The 25,536-nt window shown below is 48.2% G+C and overlaps 1 long non-coding RNA gene across 1 annotated transcript; it reads left to right on the top strand.

Moving 5' to 3' along the window:
* Nucleotides 1–2,670: 2,670 nt before the first annotated feature.
* On the top strand, nt 2,671–17,434 carry LOC118662939. Its single transcript, XR_004969941.1, has 3 exons — nt 2,671–2,978; nt 5,396–5,484; nt 13,946–17,434. It is a non-coding gene; the product is annotated as an uncharacterized LOC118662939 (long non-coding RNA).
* The last annotated feature ends 8,102 nt before the right edge of the window (nt 17,435–25,536 follow it).

Here is a 25,536-nt window from a genome sequence, read left to right as displayed (position 1 = left end):
AAATTAACTTGACAGGGAAATGGATATTTGAATGAAGCTTCTGCTTAAAACAATAATTTATCATGTTTCATCGCACGTCTCCACAAAACCAGGATCTCGGGTGGTTTAGCTGAAATGAGGGAATTCATTACTCCCCGAAATATCTCTGGGACTCATTTCTCTGGGGTTGGGATGGTGGGGAATGAAGGCGGGAATAGACATCGACCAAGTCCCCCAGATGTGTTGGGAGTTGTGGGGCCCTTTTCCTGCACAGTCCCATTGAGTCCTCACAGCTACCCTGGAGGTAATGATCAGTGCCTGGCTTTGGGAATGAGGAACTGGGCCTCTTGGAGTCTAAGGGCCAAGCCTGAGGTCACCCCGCTAGGAAGTGATGGGCCAGTTTTTTGAGGTGGAAAGAATCACCTTTATCCTCACCAAGGTTGGAATGGGCTACCACACTCCCTGCATAGCTTCCTGATCTCCTAGGTGAGCCAGGTCTGCTTCTGTGAGTGTGAGAAGCCACCAATCCTATCTTGCAGTTGGGAGCCCACAGCCTGATCCCAGGACATGTACTCCTCCTGGGCACTCTTACAGATGTCTGGCAGATGTTGGGTAATCACAGATGAAGTGTAGTAGAGTGAGGAGCCCCAGTTAGAGGCCTCGAGCAGGCAGTTCACATAATTGACTCACTCACTCATTCATTCTGCAAACAGAAGTTGTGCACCTATTTATTATGTACTGGATGCCTGAGAGATAACATGCATCTTAAACTCTAGAGTGTCAAAATCTGGTCCCTGGATCAGCAGTATTACTTGAGAACTTGTTAGAAATGCAAATTCTTGGGCCCCACCCCAGACCTATTGAGTCAGAAGGCCCAGCAGTCTGTGTCTCAGCAAGCCCTCACTGTGACTGAGGCATACTAAGTTCTTAGAACTATACTTGAGGGTGTGTAAAACAATGACAGTGGTAACAGCTGCCAGGGACAGAGGTACTTGATAACTTCTGAACATTATAAGCAGAGCAAGTCTGGTCTCTCCTTGCCCCCATGGAACAGCTTTGCGGAGTACCCAGCAAATGAACCAGGGCCTGCCTAGTTCAGCCTGGGCACACTAGTCCTACTGGGAGAATCAGGATTGCCCTGAGGGACTTAGGGTGGGACTTAGGGTGGGGGCAATTGATGGGAAGGGAGCCACCTGGGCCTCAAGATAGTGAACACCTTGTTAGGTTGCTTCTTCTTCATAAAGTGAGGGATGTGAATGAGTCAACCAGAATTTGCAGCAATCAATGATTCAGTCTGATGGCATAGAAAACTAGGCAGAGAGTTTGGGAAATATTCGGGACCATAGTTCACAAATTTTAGCATGCAAAGAAAAATCATATAGGGATTTTATCAAACATTCGTTTGCCAGGCCACACTTCCTGGTGGTTCTCCACTGGTGTGGTGGGGGCAGAATTTACATACTTTACAGGCCTAAGGGTAATCTCAGTGCAAGTGGTTTGAGGAACACCCTTTGAGAAAGACTATACTCTTTTGAGATGTGCTTGCTCACTGGGGCGGCTCTCAGCTCTGATCACAAGCCCAGGCTTATAACCCAACCATCCCTGGCTTCTGGGCACCTGGAGGCAGGTTTGTGATTTGAGGCAGGTTTCTCAGAGGAGCATGAGTAACTACTCTCCTTTGTTGGGTGATGGCAGGGATTAGCAGGCCTTTGGCCTGGCTGGGGAGTAGCTAATGGCACTATAAGCAACAGAGACATAATGAAAGCTTTCTCATTTTATGAAAGTTGCTTTGAAATCTAATTATAAAATGAAAGTTGAGACCTCGGTCTATTTTTAAACAAAGTATGAGTTGAGCAAAAATAATCAATATTGGAGTTGTGAGCTGCCTGTTAGCCTTCACCGGGGCAGGCAATGAGCTTCCTTTGGGAAGAGTTTGCGATTATGGGACAAGTGGAGGGATGAGGAGGGGACCAGAGTTAGAGACAGATGGGTCTCTACTGGTGGGGGGGACAGAAGGGGGTGAGACGGGGGAGGTCATGAAATTACCTGACCCTCTCAGATGTCCCCTCTGACACCTCTAGGTAAAGAGTGGGGGGCTGCAGTGTGGATGGTATGTGGCCTCCCCCATTAGATTAGAGTAGTGGTCAGCAAACTGTGGCTCGAGAGCCATGCGGCTCTTTGGCTCCTTGAGTGTGGCCACGAAGTTTCAATCGCACTGTACGTGTGCGCCCACACGTGGTATTTTGTGGAAGAGCCACACTCAAGGGGCCCCAGTTTGCCGACCACTGGATTAGAGGAAGCAAACATACCTTAGTTTGACTGTTGAGGACAAGGTGGTTTAGCTTGAAAATGCATGAATGTTTGGAGCCAGACCGAAATTGAAGATTGGTCCTGCTCACTACTCACTGTGTGATTTGACAAATTTGGCAACCTTTCTAAGCCTCAGTTTCCCCCTCTGCAAAGTGGTGATAAGAATATTGACCTTGAGAACGTTTAAATGAGATTAAAGTAGCAGTAACAGCTGTCATGTAAGGAGCATTTGCTGTAAGCTTTATGTGTGTGTGTGTGATTTCAGTAGGTCTTACAACAGTCCTATGAAGTTCAGGGAAAGGGAGGGACTTAATGCAAATGAAGCATGCAGGGTAGTGTCTGGTACAGAGTACTGCTCAATTAATATTTGCTTCCTGCTCCTCCAAGCGAGGGCGGCTGAGTGCAGTAGGGAGGCTGGTTTCAGAGACCTGAGCCCTCCCAGCTGCTGCACTTCCCCAGCAGGCAGTGATGTGGACTGTTGAAGTCTCCTGAGCCAGAGCGAGGCTTCCAGAACCACCACGGGGGCATTTCAGATCCTGAGGCTGCCAATGGCAGAGCAGGCCGATCGGGTAGCTCTGGCATGAGGCAGCGTGCACAGAACCCGGAGACACTCACGTGACAACTGTGGGGCTCCTTCCCAGGATCATCCCACCCCGATTTGCCTTCCTTGAAGAAAAGTAACGCAAAAGGTCATTTTTCACTTTTAAATAGCTTTCATTCTATGTCTTAATAAATGCACGTTTGTTGATTTGTGTAAGCATGATGTGGGAAGTCTGCAAATGGATGTAATCTGCACGGAGGGCACATGTAAGCACCAGTGAGCACTTTTGAATAATGAATCCCTCCCGTAAAAGACGAACGCTATTCATAATAATTCCTTGCTTTTCTCATTTTGCAGCGTACAGTAGCGATTAATCAATTTGCAATGTTATGTCACCCGCAACAAATTGCTAGCACCAAGACAAATTTATTGCTTTATGATAAAAGAACTTGTTTAGGTAGAAATAAATTAAATTTGGGGGGCTCTTCTTTGGGGTTGATGCTCACATAGGTGACCCATAGAGAGTGGACTGAGAGGTGAGGGGCCTGGGGACTCCTGCATTGCCCCGGCACCTGGGGAGGAGTACCGAAGCCACAGGGTGTCTGCTCAGTTACTGATGGGGACAGGAACGCTGAAGGCTCACGGTGCTTCTCGGAACACTGCCGGGCTCTCCGAGTCAGTGTGTAGTTTAGAGTTTTCACAGCGAGGTTTGGACAATCAGCAAAGCTCCAGGGAAACATACCTGCTTCTCTTTCACCTGAATGATGAGATCTTGATTTACCCTGAATTGGCAGAAGTGAACCTATTCGAGGAACTCGAGAGCAAAGGAAACCTACATGATAAGAACTGGGAATGGGGTTCAGAAATCAGAGGGTGACTGAGGCCCCGATGTTTTCATTTATGGGAGATGCTGGTGTGTTACAATATCGGGGGAAAAAGGAGGCCCAAGTGGTGTCATCAAAATTGCGTGTAGTGAATGCTGCATTCAGCAAATGAATGCTTTCATCACATGCAAAATTTAATTGCATAGAAGGGTGATGTTAATGCAGACACTGTCAAACGCTTCGATTTGAGGCCCCTCATAGAATAAGGCCAGGCTGAAGGGGAGCACGCTACAATGAGGGTGACATGGGGACATGCAGTCCTGTTCCTCTATATCACTCAGAACAGCAGCTCAGGGAGGGGAAGCATTTTGCCCGAGGACAGAGGGGGTGGGGGTACGGAGAAGCATCCGACTTTCAGGACATCACACACGTTTGTCATTAATTTATACTCCATTAATTTGGAATCTGAAATGGAATCAGAGGCTGATGCATTAATTCTGTCCTCCCCCAACACACACACACTCTCTCTCTCTCTCTCTCTCTCTCTCTCTCTCTCTCTCGCTCTCTCTCTCTCTCTCTCTCTCTCTCTCCCTCTCCCCTCACCCCCGCCCCCCACCCTCTCTCTCTCGGGACAGGTTTTTTCGTAAGCAATCTGATAGTCTAACATGATTTGTGAAAAGCAGGTTTCAATTAGGAAGAATGTCAGTTCCATTGCCCATGAAAGTGGATTTCTCTGCCCCAGCTCATCAAAATCCAGTCCTCTCTGCTCTGAAAACAGGCAGGGGACCACCTCCTGGAATACCTGAATACACCCAGTTGGCTGCCAGGGAGAGCATTGCCGTGACTTTCCTGGGCCCTGGTCTCTGTCATCCTCATCTCATTTCAACTTCTAGGGAGGGGGCATGAAGGCCTCCGCCTGCCCAGGCTTCTGCAGCCTTTCTGCAGTATCTCAGCAGCCACTTGGCAGCCCCCCAACCTCAGTGCCCACATCCAGAGCCCCGTGAACAACAGGGAGCAGAGCTCTCCAGGCTTTGGCCAGGACCCTTTCCACTACCTTGCGGCTGGAGGAGCCCACGGGGTGCACGGCAGCTCCAGGGGGTGCTGGACTCACCTGGCGATGGCTTCTTTGTCTTCCACTGTGCCTGCTCGCTGGGCTCCAGTCCGCCCAGGTCCTGGCTGGGCAGGCAGCACCCGTCATGAGCCAAGCCAGGCCTGTCCACTCCCTGGCTGCCTCCCCAGCTTAGGGTCCTAGAGGGCCTTCCTATCCTCCGTGAGGCTGGGTTGCCCCTGCTCCTGCTACCCGCCCGCTGGCTAATTCTGATTATTTCTCTTTCTCCTTGCTCTCTTGGGCGCCTTTATTCCTGACCGTGCATTTTCTCTGGGCTCAGGATTAAAAAAAAAATCCACACTGCTAATATCCTTGTCAGCCTTTTCCTGAATCATTGCCGTGCAGCAATGGAGCCACGGGCCAGTGCCTTCTGGCCAGCAGACTCCATCCCGGGCCTTCCTGTCCTTGGGGCCCCGGAACACCCTATCTGGGTCCTCTTACCCTGAAGGCAACACCCAGGGGCCCATATCTTCTGAGAAATGCCCAGCCATGGGTGGCAGATGGGGCCAAGAGCTGAGAACCGGCTGAGCTTTTCCATCTCATAGGTAACTTCTTTCAAATGCTATTTAAAAAAATAATTAAAGTGCTTTCCTCTGCATGATCTCATTTGCTGTTATTATCCTTGTTTTACAGATGAACAAACAGAGCCTTGGGAACTTGGTGATGCTCAGGTTGCACAGCTACTAAGGATCAGGACTGCAGTCTCCACATGCATGACTCAGGTAAGGGAGGAATCATATCCCCATTTGGCAGATGAGGAAACTGAGGTTCAGCTTGCTGGATGGGCTTTGTTTCAAAGCAGTGAGAGGTGGTGGTGCTGAAAGTGGGATTCAGGGACCCCAGCGTGCAGGCCAGAGCCACATAGCTGAGCTCTGCTGCCCACACCAGTTCAGCTCATAGGGACAGGGCCCAGCGTTGGGCAGGGGTTTGGCTTTCTTTTGTTCATGAAAAGCCAGGTCAGTCCAGGCTGTGAAATACCTGGTAACTGCCTTGGCTCCTCATGCTGTGTGGCCTGAGCAGTGCCCTCATCTCAGTCTGCTCTGGGGCAATAAACCACACATGACTATGATTGGTAATATAGATTTCCACCAATTCAGGTTCAGGCTTGTCTGATTAGAGGCTCAGGAAGATGATACTACTGAGCAAATGACCCCTCCTCCAGGCAGCTCTCCCCAATTCTTCAAAACAAAGCAGGCCTTCTCTCCTAGGTCCCATAGCTTATAATTCTCTGAATGGTCACATTGCTGATGGGGCCAACTGTTCTCCTACCATTCCTGACCTCAGCTGGTGACCATGAAACCACTCATGGAGGCCATAACCCCTTCACAGGTCCATAGATGCAGACAGTCACTTGGACATCACTGTGCCCAGTCACAGTCACTAATACACACACCGTCCACTCTTGTCTTCTCTGGAGGACACCACCACACACAGAGGCACTGTCCTGCATACCATGTACGCTCAGACACACAGACACACACACACATACCCCTACAGACAAGCACAGGTTTGCTTACAGACAGAGAGTCTGTCTGTGATTTTCCAGGAAAATGACCTCTTCTGCCCCTGGTATTCTTTGTGTCCTGCCTAGAATGGAGGCTATGACTGTCTGGCCATGGGGATTAGAAATGTGACCTGCTTAGGCCTGAAGCTTGTTGGGCGGCGAGCTCTCACACTGGGAACTCTCTGGACAAATAGCCTATTCTATCTAGAGCCTCTTTGTCCTCCTTCCCAGATAGATCAGCCTTAACTATCTCCAGGGAGCATCTGCCCGCATCACACTCCCAATCAGATAGGCATCCTTCCTGTGGGCCCCCGGGGCCCTGTCACCACCTGGACTTGCCACCTTGGCATTTTCTCAATAACTCACCAAGGTGAACTGTTGCTCACTCAGTGATTTTTCACCTCCTTCATATCTGAAGCTCTGTTTTCTCTCTGGACAAATGCCTTCCTGCCTCTTGCCTGCCCCTGGGCTGTTGGCTTAATGGAATAGTGGGCAAGAAAGGGAAGGAGAAGCTGAGGTCTCTGCTGAGCTCTGGCTTGTCTCCTGCCACAAAGATACCGTGAGTCCTAAGCGTGGGGCACAGTGACAGAATATGCATCCCCAAGGCTAATGGGCTTGGGCTTAAACCCCAGCTCTGTCCCTTCCTAGCTGTGTCACTGTGGCCTCTGCAAGCCTCAGTTTCTGCTTCTGTAAAGTGGGCATAGCCATTTGAGCCTCACAATGTTGTTGGGAGGTTTGGATGAGGTTAAATGTATGTACAAAGCACTTGATAAATGAGAGTGCTCTGAAAATGTTAGCGAATTAGGTTGTTGTTTTAAGAATGACCTTACCCCGTTCTCACGGTCTCTTAGGCCCTTCTGAGATTCAGGCAGGGTCTGCATAGAGACTCAAAGAAGGCTCAGCCTCCAGCCTTCAGCAGGGAGGGGAGGGAGGTGAGAGGGAACACAGGGTCTTGGCCTTTCTGACAAAGCAGGAGACAGCTGGGTAGCTAAGCAGTTCCCTTCCCTGGCATGGCCTATCCCCAGCTACCTGTTCTCGATCAGTTAGTGCTTGTAAGGCCCAGGGGATCACCCCTTTCCTAGGAAACCAGAATGGGGGGAACTTATGGGTAAGGAGCCCTACATGGGTAAGGACCAGAGCCGTGCTGTGCTGGTCATTGCCACACATAGTATCCCACTGAATCCCAAAACAATTGGCAAGGGAGGGGTTATTATAAATGAGGACACTGAGGCTCAGAGAGATAGCATGTCCCCTATGTGACTGAGCTGGGACATGAGCTCACACGAGGGGCTGCCTTTGGCGCGTGCCCGGCAGAAAATGCGCACTGAATTGCAATGAGGAAACCAGCTCCCTGTCCTGGGAGTCACAATGCTGAACAAACCCATCCTGTAAGCAGTACTTACAGCGACTCTTACTCCACAGGACAATCCAGACAAAGACCTAGTTTATGCAGCTGAATATGAAATATGGCTTGTGTCTTAGGACATTTGTATAAAAAGGCTGTTTCTTTGCAGTCGCAGCCTCAAAGCCACCTTTTAGGGGAGAGCTGCCTGCCTCTTGGAGGCTGTTCTGGAAGGCGGAAGACTGGGAAGCTTTTTCCATGAACCCCCTGGGGCCCTCTGTCAGTTTCACCTTTTCTCTGGGCCTCTGTGTCCCCATCTATAAAAGCACATGGTTTTCTGGGGTGATTTCTCTGGGTCACTTCTAATTCCCCCACACCACAATTATATTGTCCAATGTAGAACTCATTTAAGTCAACAAAGTATGTTTTTCCAACTTGTAAATTTACTTACTAGAAAATCGTTACAAAAGCAGACCACTTAAATGGCATTTGGTTAATGCCTCTAGAAAACCCAAGAATAAATTCACTTCGGGTATAGAAGCCTGGGTAGAGATGGCTGCCCAAATCTGACTCTATGATGTTCAAGAAGGTGTTCTTTGGCCTTGGAAGCCTGTGTCCTTGTCACTGATTTAGGTCCTGGCTCTCCCTCTTTTAGAGAAAGCAGCCAGGTTCCAGGCTCCAGGTGTACCGCTCACCTTTGCCCCTGACCTGGGGGTGAGGAGTGGGTAGCAGTTGGCCTCCTGGCTGTCAGGGGGGCTTCTCCTAAGGAACACACAGCCCTGGAGTGTACTCCCCTGGCATGTCCTTTAGCGGGTGGGGCCGGGGAGGCACCCGCCTCGGGTGCTGCCACCAACAGATCAATATGTTGACAGAGCCCCTCTCCTCAAGTGTCCATTTAAACACCCATCCCCGCGTGGGATTCAGGCTGGCCGTCTTCGTTTGCCAAATGCAAATGCATTAACCTTACAATTGGATAATCTAATAAAAAGGATCAATGGTCTGATACGGTGCTTATGGAGTCATTTACGGCAAGTGAGAGCAATTTAGCCAGGACCCAGACTTGCGGCTGGGGAAAGCGGGAGAATGGCTCGCGCCGGTGTCCTTGCTGACTTCCCAAGGCGAGGCTCACTCTGCCTGGAGACGCTGGGCCACGGGGGCAGGGGAACCAGGAGGGTGTTATTCATTCATTACTGCCACTTTAATCACTTAGAGGTTCAATTAAGTATAAATCATTAGTGGTATTTCAAGTTACTTTATCCAGGCCCGCGCATAACACACTTGACTGGCGGTGGGGAGCTTTCTGCTACGAGATTTAGCGTGTGAGTGAACAAGGCAGCCATATGGGTTTTTCTGCTATGAAATTGATAAATGAAGCGGGCGTTCGAGGTACAGCAGTAATTTCTGTGGCGCAGCCAAGTGCTCGGTCCCTTGTCTCCTCCAGCGATGAGGGCATGGGCCCCTTTAATGCGGCGGCTTTCCCCTGGGGGCCCAAAGGCCAGGCTGGGCTGCCGGCCTGGGTTTATTTCCTTGCAGAAGTTCCCAGAGCGAGCCCCGGTTCATTAGCAGGCATGAATATACCTGGGGAGGGAAAGAGAGAAGGAGAAAGGGGGGGTGGGGGATAAAAGGTTCCTCCACCCTCACTCACCGGCACTGAGTCTGTCATTAATTTCTTCAGAGTAGCAAGCCAGCAGGTGAGGACAGAGTCGGCTGTCTGGCCGCCCCGGCCCCTCTCCCACAGACACGGTTGTCCCGGGTTGACCGCATCCCTGTCGGGAAAGCATATTTTCTCCTAATCGGTTTCACCGCTCTTTTAAAGTAATATGTCAGATCATTTTCCCCATGTACATAGTTAATGAAAGTAACCCTACAAATTCATTTTAAGTAGATGGAAGTTGTTATAACCCTGATCCAGAATTTATTACGTTCATTACAATCTTGCTGAAGTAGGTAATGTAATGGACTATTACTTTTATTATCTTTTTAATCCCTCAAAATTATTAGGAACTGACTAATATTTGGCATCACCCTGTTAATGTTTAAACAGAAATTGATACTTTAGTTTGTCTAATAAATGACAGGGGCACTCTGAGTGGAAACAAAAGCCTGCTGGGGTTTATCTTGATCAGTCCTAAGGACTTTTAAGTGGGACTCAGGGGTCTGAAGGCAATTATTTGCAGGCAGGGTATCTTCCTCAAGTGCTCAGGAAGGACAGAAGAGCCGAGATGGAGACCGTGACAGGGGCACCAGACGGACGGCGACAAAAACCAGGCAGCAAAGGGAGAAATTCCACTCACACATCCAAGTTCTAATTCCGATGCACAAAAAGCTCTGATTTGGTCTGATAACAACACTCGTGAGCTCTGTCTTTTCCTTCCTGCTTTCACCCTCTCTCACCGCCTTCCCCGATGAAAGAGATTTCTCTCTCCCTCCACTCCTGTGTTAGTAATCAGCTTTATGGCTAAGAATTCTCAAGTGCTCTAGAGTCTTCACGTTGCCGGGACAAATGATTGGCTCACATTCTCCTAGGGAGGAGTGGAGACCCTGCTTGCTCCTCGGAAAATAATGATGGCTGCTCAATTTGCAAATTACCAAATCTCACCGTGAAATGGGAGGGGGCCAGAGCGGGCATATGGCTGTTTCTCTTCCGGAAGCAGCGGCTGGACGATGCGTTTACCCTCCAGGGCTTCCCTGACCGTTACCTGGCCAGAGAGTGACAGGTGAGATTTAGGAGAAATTGATCTATTGCACTTTCTGTTTTTTACGAGGCAAAATGCAATGCTAATCACTTAAATTAAAAAAATCTGTTAGTTCTAAAGGGGCGAGAGGAACAAAGTACTCCCCTTTCTGGCTTGACAATAAAAGACGAAGGAAGGTACATTTGAGAGAGGAAAGGCTCACATTTTGCTCACTCCAAGGCAAGGGTGTGCTTTGGAACAAAGAAAGCTCCCAGTTAGCAAAGTCACTAATTAGCACAGAGAAGCTCATTAGAATTTAAAGCTGTTTTACTGCATATCATAGCTTTGCTCTCTTGAAATGCCCCGAGTTTCCAAAGCAAGCAAAGTATTGATTAAATTGACTCAGCATGAAACGCGTCTCATTTGTGCAGACCCATAAAGAGGTGGTTTCTCAGCTTTCCTGGCAGAAGAGCTTCCCAGGTGCCAGGGGGGTGGGCTGGGGACAGCGCCCTGCCTGCTTGGCTGCCCATCATTGTGCTAAAACCTGTTTTGATCAATGGAGGGGAAGCCTGCCCTTAACTGAGTTTGTTCCTGACGCCTTATAAATCGTGCTGATTGCTTTCGTCAATGCCGAGTCCACACAGGCTACACGTCGTTTGGGGCTTGATAAAGAGACGGAAAGGCAGCTTCTCAGCATGTTTATTTTTAATAGACGTAAAAAATGAAAGCGAACGCATCCTCACTCCTCCAAACCCCGTTGATAGAAAAACACCGAGTGCACAGAAGTGTGATGTCCAGTCGGGGAGCCTGGAGCAGGAGGCTTTGTCTTGGCTTTTAACGGAAATATCCTTGTGAACAGGGAGGGTGTGTTCAGAGCTGAGAAAGACTGGGCTCCAGAAAGCGCCACAGTTTCCTTCCGGGACGTGAAGTGGCAGGTGCTCGGGCATCAACTGCTTCGGAGCTGTGCTTCCCAGCTCCCGCTCTGCTTTGTGGGGACAGTAACCCCGTCTGTATTAGGAGTGCAGCACCACAAACTGTAGTCGTGTCTTCTGAGGTGCAGCCCTGAAAATCAAACCCCATCCTGTTTCTACACCTGAGCTTAATAGAAACGAACTCCTCCCGGCAGCTTTATTAGAAGAGGGACACCGAAATAATTGTAAAATAGTCACAACAAATGTGACGAAGGGCTAATGTTCTTCATGTAAAAAAAATTGATAAGATATCAAGATTCTAAGTGAAAAAGTACATTTACAAAAGAAGAAATTCAGAGAGCTCATCTTTATTGAACGCTTACTCCATAGCCGGTATAATTTACATGGGATCTCTCATTCATGCTTTACAAAGACCCTAGGAGGTAGTGTTAATATGCTCACCAATTATTAAAAGAAGAAAAGGGGAGCTTTGAAACATTAAATAGTCAGCTCCCAAATCATACATATTGTAAGTGGGGACCCAGAGTTCAAAACCAGGCAACTTGATCTACATGTGTTCTTTTTTAAATTATCACTCGAGGAGTAAGGATGTTTTTTTCCATTGATTTTTAAAGTGAGTGGAAGGGAGGGGAGAGGGTGAGAGAGAGAGAGAGAAACATTGATTGGTTGCTTCCTGCTTGCATCTTGACTGGGGCCAGGAATTGAACCTGCAACTCAGGTACAGTATGCCCTTGACTGGGAATTGAACCCATGACCCTTTAGTCCTTGGGCCAATGCTCTAACCACTGAGCAACTGGCCACGGCTTTACAGGTGTTCTTAACTGCTCTGCAGCAGCCCCATGAATTCACAGGTTTCATCAGGTAATAAAGTTCATGTTTACTAGTAAACACAACATGTCCATTCAAAACAGAAAATTTTCACTTATCAAAAATTACAGAGAATTTTTAGAATGTTAATATTCAGTGCTGGCAAGGATGTTTTGAAACAGACATTTTCAAATCTGAATTGCAATTTGACAGTCTCTAGCAAGAGTCTTAAAAATGTGCATGTCATTTGACCCAGTAATGCTAATGTAAATCATTTAATCCAAGGAAATAAAAATGTGGGCAAAGCTTGAGGCACAGGTCTGCCCTAGAGCATTGGGAACTGGCTAAATGCCCCACTTTAGAGGAAGGGTTAAGTGATTATGGCCTCTCCATTCAATGAGACAGTGCAAACAACTAAAATGACCTCAGAGTTTCTTAATGACGTAGCGAAATGCCGATGCTGAGTCAAAAATAAAGCCGGGTATAAAATTGCATGGATAATGTTAATCGTGTAAGATATGGATAGAAATAAGAAGGGAAAGAAACATAGAATGTGAACCAGGGGATGTTCTCTGTGTAATGGGATTTTGTGTGGTCATATATTTTTGTTACAAAGTATTTTCCAAGTTTTTTTTTTGTAGTAAACATGTTTTACTTATAATTGGGGGTTGTAGGGCATCCTTTATGACTTTTGAAAGTCAGCTTACCTTAAATCTCATATCTAATGGGTGAATCGCTGGACCCCAGCTCCAAAGAAACTTAAGACACTGGGTGTATTGCTCCCTGCATAGGCCTGGGATACCTACAAGTAGCACTGTGTGTCTTCAACTCTCTGCATCTCCCTATCATCTGTAACCTGCCCACTGAGGGGATTATTGCGGGGGTCAAATGTGTGTAAGGGTTTAGGACAATGCTAGCGCAGTGTGGGCACTCAATAAACATAAATAATAACAGTGATAAATTAATGATAGGGCTGTTGTTTTGTTAGTAGGAAGGGAGGGCTGAGCATTGGGCAGGCATCTAGAAGTGTGTACAGACTGGCTTGTCCTAAGATAGTACCCACCATTCCAGCCCTAGATCTTGGCTTCTGGTGCTGCCCAAGTCTTTAGTCAGCTGTGCACAGGCTAAGGGGTTGTTCTTGGATGTGCCATGGACCTAAATGCTGACCCTCATTCAACCCCCACTCTTGGGGCTGGGCATTATGTTGAACCTTTTCACATAAGATTTTCTCCCCTACAACTTTGAGAAGCAGATTTCTTAGCTTCTTTGCTTTATTGGTCAGAAACTTGAAGTCACTCTCTTGGGTCACAAAGCCAGTCAGTGGCAACACTGGCATTTGAACTATGTTGATCTGGTTCTGGAGATGTTTGAAAAGAATGGCAATATTGGCTGGGAAGATAGGCTCTGGAATCAGAAAGATCTGGAGGTTTTTACTTTCTGTGTGGCCTCAAGCAAGTAATGATAGTGCCTAGTCCTTAGTTTGCTCATCTGTTAGATGGGACAGTACTATATCTCACTTAGTCCAAGAAGCCAGTGATTGTATATTGCGCCATTATTTTATGTCATGCTAAGAAAAATAGAATTATAGCTAATTAAACTATGATATGAGACTTTCTTACCCCTTAGAATTTTAAACTTATGGAAATAATTCTTATGTTTATTTAGATATATATTTTATCATAAGGCCTTTGTAGATAAATATAGAGGAAAATCAAAGTGAAATAATGAGTTTAAGATATTCCTAAAACTTTTTCATATTCAGAGATTGACTCAGGATTGTTGGTGTCCTTGTTTTTCTACATACTAGTATCTTCTGTACAATTGTAAACATTAGTAATAGCACTTCTTTAAAGACCACTCCTCTCTTTTCCTTGGGATCTTAAGCTGCAGATACCCATTTAAAGACTTTTTATTTATTTTTAGGGAGAGAAGAAAGGGGAAGGAGCATGCGAGAGAAACATTGATGAGCGAGTGAAACATTGATCAGCTGCCTCCTGCACGCTTCCTACTGGAGAGTCGAGCTTGCAACCTGGGTATGTGCCCTGACTGGGCATCGAACCAGCTACCTTTTTGTGCCCGGGATGATGCTCAACGAACTGAGCCACACCGGCCAGCGCCCATTCTGAACATTTTGATGTGTGTTCCCAGATATGACAGTGACATCAAGACTGTTGTCAGGCTGACAGGGATTGTAAAAAGCATCTCAGTTTTAGAGGTGTTAAAATGGGAAAAAGAAAGTGTACGTTTCAGGATCAGCGAATGCTGTAGCTACCGAATAGGGTTGTGAAGAGGATTAAGTGAGTTTGTGTTTGTAAAGGACTTAACCACAGGAACAGGCACGAAGTATGTACTCAATGTCATCATCATCATTGCTGTTACATTCTGTTCTCGGAGAAGTATTGCATGGATGTGTGATTCCCTCGACTCTTCCTCCAGAAGTGCAGTGCTGATGGACATCTGTGTGCCCTGTGTGGGAGAAAGCCGGCCCCATTTCCCTTTCCATCTTCCTCTACCTGCTTTCCGAACTCTGTGCCTCTCCTTCCTGTCCCTTTTCCTTCTCCTCCTTCTTCCTGCCTCTCCTTTCCTCTCCTCCCCAGCTCCTCTGCAAATAAATGGCCCTGTCACTCCAGATCTCTTGACAGTTTAGAGTGAAAGGAAGTGTCTTTTTGAAAAGCTGGTCTGTCTGACATTCCTGCCCCGCTCAGGAGCAGGGGCCTTTGCACTCCTCTCTCTTGGCTCAAAGGCCTGCTCATTTGGTTAATGAGTTACAGGACTGCCACTGGGTGCTGATCACTCCACCCACAGCAGAGGCGGCTGGGCTGTGCCTCTGGAGGAGGGGAGGAGGCCAGTGGCAGGTTCGGAGGGGTGTGTCGGTCCTGCCTCTGGTGGCCATAGGCAGACTGGCTGAGGGCCTGCCTAAAAAGAAACCATTTATTCTCAATTAGGATTCTTTAAAAAGAAGTTCACAGCTTTTATGATGAGCCTTGTACATGCATTTAATGACATTATAGTATTCGATTATGTGCATTAAGAAGAGGTCTGAGAGCTCCCTGGTGTCCTTAGTTTTAGTGTATTTTAACTGCCTACAATGAAAAGAACAAGACAAAAAATGAGCCGTGGCAGCATCTTCATAAATTCTGAGCTATAATTGATACACCGTTGCTGGCACTCTGAATGGTCCAGTCAGGTGGGCATAAGGAAGAGGAAGCGGCAGTTTCTGATTGCTTATGGGCCTGGGCACCAAAGGAAAGCAAAGCCAGCCATCCCAGGGTACTTTCTCTCTAGCAGGTGTCCAGGCCAGGAATGAGCGCAGGCAGGAATGGGACTACTGTCAACCCTGACAGTTGAGTTGAGGGTCCACTTTGAGTCCAGCACTGTGCTAGGCTCTTTTACACACAGTGCTGTGTCCAATCGCAGTAGGTAAGGTGTTATTAGCCCCATTTTCCAGATGAGGAAACTGAACCTCAGCAAAGGAAGGTGACAGCCGTGCTCCCAGTTTGCAGATATCAGAGCCATTACCTAAAAGCAAGTCTTTCTGATTCAAAGTCTTTGCACAGCCATCGGGTACAGAGCTCAGAGTGGCTCTCGTCAGGGGGATAGTTCATGGAGAAGGAGGAGGGGATAGTTGCTGAGGCCAAGGACGCCTAGGCCTTCTGGGAGAAGCTACTTCCTCCCGCTATCTGGGTCCCCAGCCCCTTGGAGGCACGCATTGCAGTAGAAACAGAATCAGAACAGAAGGAGCCACTTGAAATGAACTGTGCCCAGACAGGCCGCCATGGTGGCGTGATTGATACTGGAGCATGTAGGTGTAATGAAACTGATGCCGGCTCCTCTGCACCTGTGATTTATTGAGGACAAATTTAAGATGAGAAAGGGCCCCATACCAGGAGCTGCATCTTCCCCTCCAAGGGAGGGTGGTCATCCATCACCAGCCATTGCAAGGGCCCATTGCAAGCGGCTCATCAGATGAGCCAATAGTCTCTTTGTTGGGGTTCCTAACAAGTGTTGGATCAGCAAAAGTCTATTTATGCTGGTGGACCTTTCAGGACCAATTTGTAGTGGGTCACTGATTCTGCTGGGGTATTATCTTCTTTACTACTCGGGCCAGTTGGGGAACGCGGCAAAGATTAATGGTTTTGGCTGCTGACTTGCTGCCGCAATCTACTGCTTCTGGACCAAAGATTAAGTTTTTTTGTGTTTTACCAGAAAGGGCCCACCTAGTGTATGAGATGCGCTTTGATTTACTGACTTGCTTATGGGGAAAGGAGTCGTGGAAATGTACTGGTCGTGGTGAGGATTTGGCAGATGGCTATTAGGCTTGGCACCCACGCTCTCCACCTTAAGGCCCTGGGCAGGCGCCATGGTGTGGGTTTTGGGGCCCAGGGGAGCTCTCCTGGAGCTCACAGGATAGCAAGGCACTATCTGGCACTGAGGAGCTGGCTCTTGAGTTCAGAGAGGCAGGCGGTGCCCTAAACTGTATTATTTAAATCTATGTTTCTAAACAAAATTAGTTACGGCCTTTCCTTATCATTTGGAAAATTGTACATGTTCCTTCAATACATTTTGGAAAAAATTAAAGCAGCAGATAAAACCGCATATAAGCCAATTGCACAGTGATATGACTGTTAATATTTTGGTTTACATTTTCATCCAGGAGGTTTGCTATGCATGTTATTTTATGTGATTAAAACCATGCTGGATTTATGTGGCCTTCTTTTGTTATATGGGTTTGTGGTCTGCTTTTTACAATGAACATTTTACTCTAAGCATTTCCCTGTCTCCATATCATTTGATAAACCATCTTTTTTTTTTCTTTCTCAAGATGGGTTAGCTGCAGTGTTTCCAGTGCCAGTGGTCCATTCTTTAATTCAGCAAACACGTGCTGTGTGCCTTCTTGGGCCAGATCCTGTGCTAGGATCCCAGTGCTGAGTCAGACACGGTGGTCCTGAGTGGAGCGGCTGGAATCATTCACAGGAGCTGCTTCCCCCATCTCTCATGATGGCCAGCAAGCCATAGATGGTGGGAGGCAGGGGACTGCCACTCACGACCCCTAGAAGGTCCCCGTAGAATTGCAGCTCCAGAGGAGGGGTGAGCACCTGCTTCTGCAGGAGAGGAGGCTGCTGTTAGCTTTGGATACTCCAGCTTGGTGTGTGTGTTTTTAGGGTAAATTGGGAACTGGGAGCCCCATCTTTCTCAATGGGCGATAGTGGTCCAGTCTTGGAAAACTGCAGCCTCCAAGGGACCAGCCACCCTAGGTGGCTGCAGGAATTGCCAGGAAGTCAGTAAGATATGACAAAAAAGAGTATGGCCTTTGCCTGGCCAGTGTGTCTCAGTGGTTGAGCGTTGACTTATGAACCAGGAGGTCATGGTTCGATTCCTGGTGGGGGCACATGCCCGGGTTGTGGGCTCGATTCCCAGTGTGGAGCATGCAGGAGGCAGCTGATCAATGATTTTCTTTCATCATTGATGTTTCTGTCTCCCTTTTCCTCTTCCTTCCTCTCTGACATCAATAAAAATATATTTTTTAAAAAAGAGTATGGCCTTTGATCAAACTCAAAGGGACCTGAGTTTGGTTCTCTGAGCTGGTGACCCTGAACAAGTCATCTTTTGGGGCTTCATTTTCCTCGTCTGAGAAATGGGGCTCATATCCATTAGCTCCTGGCTTTGTGGAAAGTCGTATGTGAAGAGCTGGTGCTCAGCCTGTGCCAATCTTGTTTCAGGCCCATTTTCCGGATACTATACTGACTCAAATAGATGGATGGGCTTTAATTGTTCCAATAACACGTCTGTGTTTCACAGGGCCTTTCCTTGGGAGCCTTTGTCTCAGGGCCATAAATCACTGGGTGACTGTCCCCATGGTTGGCTGGGACTTCCTTCCCCTGGCTGGGCTGGCTGGAGGAGGGTGGGGCTGCGCAGGGCACCGGCCTGCTTTTCAACGTGGGTCTTACAATCTCTAACTGGGAGTCTTCCTTACTCAGCGATTCCACTGATTTCCTTTGTAGTGGCTTCTTCTCTGCCACAGGGCAGGCTCCCTCCCTTCCTCTCCACCCTGCTTCCAGATTCCCATTCTTTCAGTAAGTGGAGCATTTTCACTAGACAACACGTACACAAACTTTCCCAATACTTGTCTTGATAACTTGCAGGAGCATTTGTCAGCTGGCCCAAAGCCCACATCTCTACATGATGAGTTCTGTTTATGGGGGGAAATTTTTCCTTGGTTCAAGAACAGCAGTTGTCCAACTTACAGAGTCTTACAGAGTCTCCTTGCTCCCTCACTTTGCTCTAGCAACCCTCCTGGACTTACCCTTCCTGACAGTCCCTGCTGCCCCAGGAGGCTCCTTCCTGTCCCAGCACATTTGCTCTTTCTTGCTCTTCTCTGAGCCTGAATGCCCTTCCCTGGGCTTTTCACGTGGCCATCTCCTCATCGTTCAAGTCTCAGCTTAAGTGTTACAGAGTACTTCCCTGACCATCCTTCTCCCCATACCAAGTCATGTCCCCACGTGTTAAACTCCCCAGTGGCACTCAGTCGACTTCATTCCTCAGACTTTTCATGGTTTGTGAAGGTATATTTGTGTGATGGGAGATTGATCAAGTCGAATCCCTTCCCCACTCCTGCCTCTCGGCACCAGGAGGACAGAGATGATTACTTTTGGTGTCTGGCACATTGGAGGCTCTCAACAAATAGGTGTGTTGACTGAATAAACAAATGGATGGAAGGAAGGATGGAAGGATGGATGAATTATAGAGTGTCTGAGTTAATGGATGAATGAATGAGTCAAGTGAATGAATGAACTGTAAAGTGAGTTAGTAAATGAATGAGTATGCAAAACTTGTTTTCCCTCAGGTGGCCCGAGAATGGATGAGAGACATGCCACTTTTTGATGGCCAAGGGGTTGGAGGTCTGGTCTCCACGGGGCCAAACCTTGTTCACAACCAATGTTTCTGAAACCTGTACTTGTAACTCTTCCTACCTAGTAATCGGCCTCCATCCTCTGCCCCTCATTTTTTTAAACCTTTCATTATGAAAATTTTCAAACAGACTTAAAATTAGAGAATCATAATAAACCTTTGGGCACTTCTTATTCCACCCCCTCACTAGAGATTTAAAATAAATCCCAGACATAATCTCATTTCATGCATAAATATTTTAGAGGGTACTGCTGATAGAGAAGGACTTTTAAAATGTTAAAATAGCCCTGACTGAGTGGCGCAGTTGGTTGGAGTGTGGTCCATATAACAAAAGGTTGTGGGTTCCATCCCCAGTTAGGGTGCTCGTGGAGGCAACCAGTCAATGTTTCTCTCTTATATTGATGTTTGTCTCTCTCTTTCTCTCTCTCTCTCTCTCTCTCTCTCTCGCTCTCGCTCTCGCTCTCTCTCTCAAATCAATAAACATATCATCAGGTGAGGGTAAAAAAAACACATAAGCATAATACTATAATCACACCTAACCAAAAAGTCCAGTTCCTTTAATATCTAATATTTGGTTCATGTTTAAACATTCCCATTGTCTCAAAAATACCTTTTTACATTTAAGTTGTTCAAATTAGGCCACAAACATTGCTGTTGGTTGATATGTCTCTTAAGTTTCTTTTAATTTACAATAACAGCCCCCCCTTCTCCCCACATTTTAAAATGTCATTTCTCTTTTTTAAAATGCCATTTGTTTTTGATGAATCTGGGTCATTTATCCTGCAGACCGTTTCATGTTCTGGCTGATTGCCTCCTTGTGGTGTCATCTAACGTGTCCCTCTGTCCCCCGTGTTTCCTGGAAACCAGCAGTCAGATCCAGAGGCCTGATCAGTCACCTTTGATTTTTAGCCAAAAGCCTTCATGGAGGGTGTGTGCGCACCTTGTTGCATCACATCCTAACGTCTAATCGCCTCTCCTCTGACGATGTTAGGATTGATCAGTGGCTCACCCTGCCCTTCTTAATGAACTCCCTACTCCCTTCTCTATTTCCATTGCTGTAAGAACTTGTTTTGCAAAACAAGTCAGTTGAGAACATTGATCTTATCGAACAGCAAGGTCTGATGGCAAAGGCACTGATTTAAAGCACTGGGCCCAGATCAGAGATTTCATTTCTCTGCATCTCAGTTTCCTTGTGTGATGGGGCTAATAGCGGCTTTGAGAACTGACCTATGGGGAACGTATTTGGTCGTCAACACACAACACTAAGTGCTTAGTGTGGATTAGCTCACTTAATCTTCCCAACAATCCTATGAGGTAAATGTGCTATTAGCCTCATTACACATGTGAGGGAGACACAGAGTGGTTGGGCAACTTGCCCAAGGATGGCACAGCTCGTATCTGAACCCAGGTAGTTGGACTCCATAGCCTGTGTTCTTCAACACAGCGCCGTGTAACACACACCAAGTCAGTGGGAGCTCCCCTGCTTTCCTCCGTGCCAGATGCTGCTGAATCACTGCAGGGAGTGGGCACCTGTTAGTTCTGCACTAAGGTGAGGGTGGAGTAAGGCAGCCCCCAGTGGCCAAAAAGGGTTTGTTCTTTGAGCTTTACAAAGTCATACTTTCTGCCTTTTACTGCTGTGAGATGTGCCAGAATCAGCTTGACAAACTCACATACTAGAGAGGAATCTGGGGACATAAGGTCCCAGTCTCCTTTGGGTGGGGTTTGCTCTTCCCAGAAAAACACTTCTGAAGCCCAGTGATGTTGAATGACTTGACCAAGATCACACATACATTTTCCACTAAGCTAGGATTAGAACTCCAGAATCTCTCACGCCTTGGGCTATTGTGTCTAGATCCCCAGGTCCTTCCATGCTCAGGTAAAGGGGACCATCCCTCTACCCACCCACCCCCAAACCCTTGAGTCATGTTCATTTTGGGAAGAATTCCTAGGGGACGAAAATGGACAAACATGCCTGCCAAAGTCACTGTAGCTTTTTAGGGTTTGCCTGGCATATCACAGACATTCCCTTCTTGGTTACCATTTTAGTCTAGACCTGCTAACCTCATCCTTCTAAAGGCATTCTGGGAACCGACCTTTGCTTCCCTTGGCCTCAATCTTAAAGCAAATAAGGCTGCAGCACTAGGATTTGAACCCAGCTCTTCTGACTTCAAGTTCAGAAGGGCTAGAAGTGATGCCAGCACATTTGCCCTGACTGTAGCCCAGCTTCCAGATAAGGGAAGCGAGGCTCGGAGAGGGGCATCCACTCAATGAGCTCACATAGCCTCATAGGCTACAGAGTGGGGCAGACTGTTCCTCCTGCGACTGGGGAGGCTCACACAGTGGTGAATGGTAAGCTCAGGGGGTCAGGGCTGGTGGCTGGGGGACTTTCTGAGTCGAGTGAGCCAGTCCACTGTCTGTGAGTCCAGTTTGTCTGATTACAAAGTCCAAGACAATAATTGAAGGTGGCTTTGGGCTCCCTGAGTGGAATCTGGCGCCGATGCTGGTGGCTTCGTTGGCGCCTTGGGCCCTGGGCATTCGCTAATGGACTGTGGCTGATCCCAGGGCTGATTGGCAGCCGGCCCCAAGGTCCTCAGGGGAAACCTGGAAATTGTGGCCTCCAGCCTGGAGACATTGTCCCTTCTGGGAGGCACAGGGTGGGGGCTTCTAGTTGGCCTAAGGCAGGAGTGCCTCGAGCCCATGGGGTGAGGGGAGATGAATTGTGTCCCCCATAACCACAGAGATGGAACACTAGGTGAGCCCTCCAGACTCTAAGAGACAGCTGTCAAAACGCTGGCTCTTCACTTCCTCTCCCTCCCGCCTCCCTGCCCTGCTCTCCTGGGCTGGCTGGCATAGTAGTCGTCACCCCTGCCACGGTGGCAGTGGGACCAATGAGAGCATTCCCAGGTATTCTCAGATACCACATTGGGAGGAGTGTGATCCCAAAGTAAGCCAGGCCACCGTCACTCCCAGGAAAGAGGAGCGAGAAAGTAACCCAGGCACAACGCAGGCAAAGGCACAGAGCACAAGCGTGCAGGGAACAGCACAGGGGAGCGGAAAGGCAGAGTGTGAGGGAGGTGAGGCTAGAGGAACAGGCCTTGAGAGCAGTGTAAAAATTTCAGACTTGACTGGTGGTAATAGGGAGGGCAGAAGAGAGGCACGTGGGGTCTGCCCAGAGTGCGGGTCTTTCTTAAGTGCATTAGGCAGAGTCAAAGGCAAATACACAACTGAAGCATCTGACCTTTTCCTAGGGCACCCAATATTTATGCATTTTGCTCTTCACCCAAATTCTATTCATTTACCCAAAGAGTGTGAAAAAGGCACTTTAGGAAACTGCTATAAATCCAGTGCAAGTCACCATGGTAACCTGATTAGCAGCTAAATTAAGTTCATGATTAAGAAGAAATAAATAAAAATAACTCTCCTCCTTGGCTGGGACTACCCACCGGGCCACTGACAGCTGAGCAGATGCTGAGGCCTTGGAAAGCCTGGGCCTGGCCCCAGCGGAGATGCTGGGGCTGGGAAGGGAGGCACTGATTGGCTCAGAGAAAGAAGCAGCCCAGCCTGGTGTTAACACTGCCTGGGGCCCCTGGTGGCCAGGCTGGGGAGTGCAGGCTATGTTTCTGAAGGCCAAAGTTCTTGTTTTCACAAGGGAGCCAGGCTCTCCAAGGCTATCTTCCTGATGTCCTGGACCAGCCTTCATTGGTTCAAGTATCCCTCCTATGTATTGCCACCTCTTCAGAGCCAGGCGCCATATGTTGGGTGCTAGGGACTCCAACGTGACTCAGATCTAGTTTTGGGCCTGGAGGCCCAGTCTAGTGGTGGAAACAGATGTAACAGATACTTCTGGGCACAGTGTGATAAACGCATTGGTGAAGGTCAGAATAAGGTGCTATGGAAACATGGATCAGCCAGGGGGGCTTCCCGGAGGAGGTGATGCCTGAGAAAAGGACAGATGTTGGCTGCTGGAGACTGCCTACTTCAGGTGGGCTTTCTGTTTGGACCTGACTGGCAGGCTCTTGGTGCCCCACAGTCAGCCTGGAATGGGCTGGCATCAGCCCCGATGAGGCCTGAGGGGTCTTCTTGAAGTTTGTGCTGTCAATCATAGGGATCAGCAGCAAGAGAGATGGGTGCAAAGAGAGAAATGAGGCTCCCACTTAGCCATTCCAAAGCAGTCTAGTGCAGTGATTGGAGTCAAACAGGCTTCAATGCCGTCTGTCATCTGCTAGCTGGGGCCCCTGGCAAGTGACTTAAATCATTTGAGCCTCAGCCTCCCTGTCTATAGAACACGGGTGATGATAATGCCTCCTATCTGGCAAGGTTATCTTGGAGGACTCAGTGAGCTGATGTAAGCTAAACGAGGCTCAGTCCCTCACATGTAGAGAATGCTCGGTGAGGTGCTTGCTGCTGTTAATTTCGCTACATGGGGAAGTGTGCCATGACTGGGCGGGAGAAGGAGGGCGTGGTGGCCCTGGAAATTCATCCTTAAGCCCAGTCATGACTGATCTCGGGGGTGGGAGGGTGGTGCTAGTGCAGGCCCATTCCTCCAAAATTCGGGGCTCCCAACAGGTGACCAAAACTTTCCTGGGACAGCGCTGTCGTCTGAGTCTCAGTCCCATCCCCTTCTTCCTCCCTCTCCTCTCAGAGGCATCAGGCCTGCACTGTGGTCTGAAGGCTCTCCTTGCCTCCTCCTGCTCCCTCCTCCTTGATCCTTCACGGTGTTTCCCCAGTAAACCTCTTGCGTGCTTAACCTTGTTCTGGCATTTGCTTCTCAGAAGACCCAAAGTGACACAGAGGGAAGAGTCCCAGAGTTGTGGCAGTGGAGGTCTAAATGAGACCCAGCAGTAGTCACAGGGGGGCCTGTAGGTGGGAGGTCAAGGCCTGCAAGACTACGGTCTCTCCCCACGTCCTGTCTTCAAGTGTGTGTGCCCCCGTGCATGTGTGTACGTGCGTGCGCAGCCCCGGGCATGCCTCCGTCACTGCATTGGCCACAGTGTAGTGAAAAAGTCTGTTTCCAACACAAGAAGATGAGCCTCTCGGTTTGTTCCCAGCACTTAGCTCTGCAGACGGCCTCGTGTATAGTAGATGCTCAGTCAAAATACCTGAGTGCCACTGGGATCTGCAGCTATCTTAAATTTTTCTTTGAACCAATTTTGTTTTCATTTTATGGTATTTCGAATTGCTTCGCATTAGGTTACTTAAGCTTTTTAGTCCTTTGTTTTTATGACAGAGACATATACGCAAAGATGTGTAATCTTTACACCCACACAGAAGAGCTTCATAGAGGCCACACCTGCGGGCAGACCCTGTAGCCTGCCCCCCACCCCCATCTCTCCACCATCCCCTTTCTAAAAAGGAACTTGGAGTCTCAGCTCAGCTGGCTGGATGAATCTTCGTTGGGTCCTCTCCTCCTGTCCTCCCACCTCCGCTTTCCCCCCACCCCCATCTCTCCCTCCCAGCTCGGCAAGATCGGGGAAGCTGCAAACCCAACCCTTACATCAAAAGGGAACTTGAAAAATACTTGGAGCAAAAACTGCTAACTGTGCATCCTTGCTCCGTGCTGCTCTGATATTAAATCAGGAAATGGCACTGAACAGCCGCTCCAAACACAGAAACAGGGGTTGTCAACACAGAAACCAAAAGCAATCTCTAACAGGCAGAGGTGAAAGGGACCTGGCACAAGGCCGGGATGGGGCTGAGACCCGGGACCGGATTCCTCAGCCTGGCTTGTCTGTGCCGTATTTCCAGCGTCCAGCATGGAGCCAGGCTCACAGTCCCTGATGCTGAGTGTACCTTGTCTCCCTGAGAAGCAGAAGAGAATTAAGCATGTTGCATAAAGGCCTTTGGGATGCTCCTTTTGATGCGCACAGATATTTATTGAGCATCTACTATGTGCTTGACAGTGAACCAAAAAAGATACCATGTGGAGATGATCTAGTTCTCAAGACAAGAGTCCCATTCTTTGGCACGGCATTCGAAGCCTTTCAAGTGTTGGCTTCTGCTGAAGCCTGCGCTCTATGGCCAGCCTCTCTGAAATAGCTCCCCAAGAGCCTGAGATGGTGCCTCTGCTTTGTGCCTTTGTCTGGGCTGGGCTTACAGCTGGGTCTTCCTACACTTCTCTGTTTGACAAACTTCTGCTCAGCCTTCAAAGCCTTAGTTAAGTGTCACCTCTGCTCGTCAGCCTTATCAGCCAACTCCTCCTCCCCGCCTCCCCCCATAGAACCAAGGGTTCACTTGCTGGGGACCTGCCAGCAAGGTGGATGCATCATCCTCACACCGCCTCTCCAGTGGCAGTGGGAAAGTTTGTAGTTCCCTGGAGGGGAGGACAGAAGCCATGCCCATCCCTGTGCCCTTCTCGCCCAGTACTGGCCATAGAGTGGACATAAATAGATGCACAAATGAGTTACCTGATAAAATCCATTGTGTGGCTGTAGGTCACCTTCATATATTTCGGATGGGAAATTAAATAGAGACAATCTTCTTAGATGCTCATTTGACAGTATTAACATTACAAATGTGTTCATCTTTCAATCCAGGGATTCCATTTCTTTCTGTCTATTCCAGAGAAATACTTGCACACATGCAAAAAAGAGCATGTACAAAGCTAT

Source organism: Myotis myotis, unplaced genomic scaffold (genome assembly GCF_014108235.1).
Source record: "Myotis myotis isolate mMyoMyo1 unplaced genomic scaffold, mMyoMyo1.p scaffold_m19_p_9, whole genome shotgun sequence".
Taxonomy (NCBI): domain Eukaryota; kingdom Metazoa; phylum Chordata; class Mammalia; order Chiroptera; family Vespertilionidae; genus Myotis; species Myotis myotis.
Note: the sequence above shows the minus strand (reverse complement) of the source record. Positions and strands in the feature narration are given on the sequence as shown.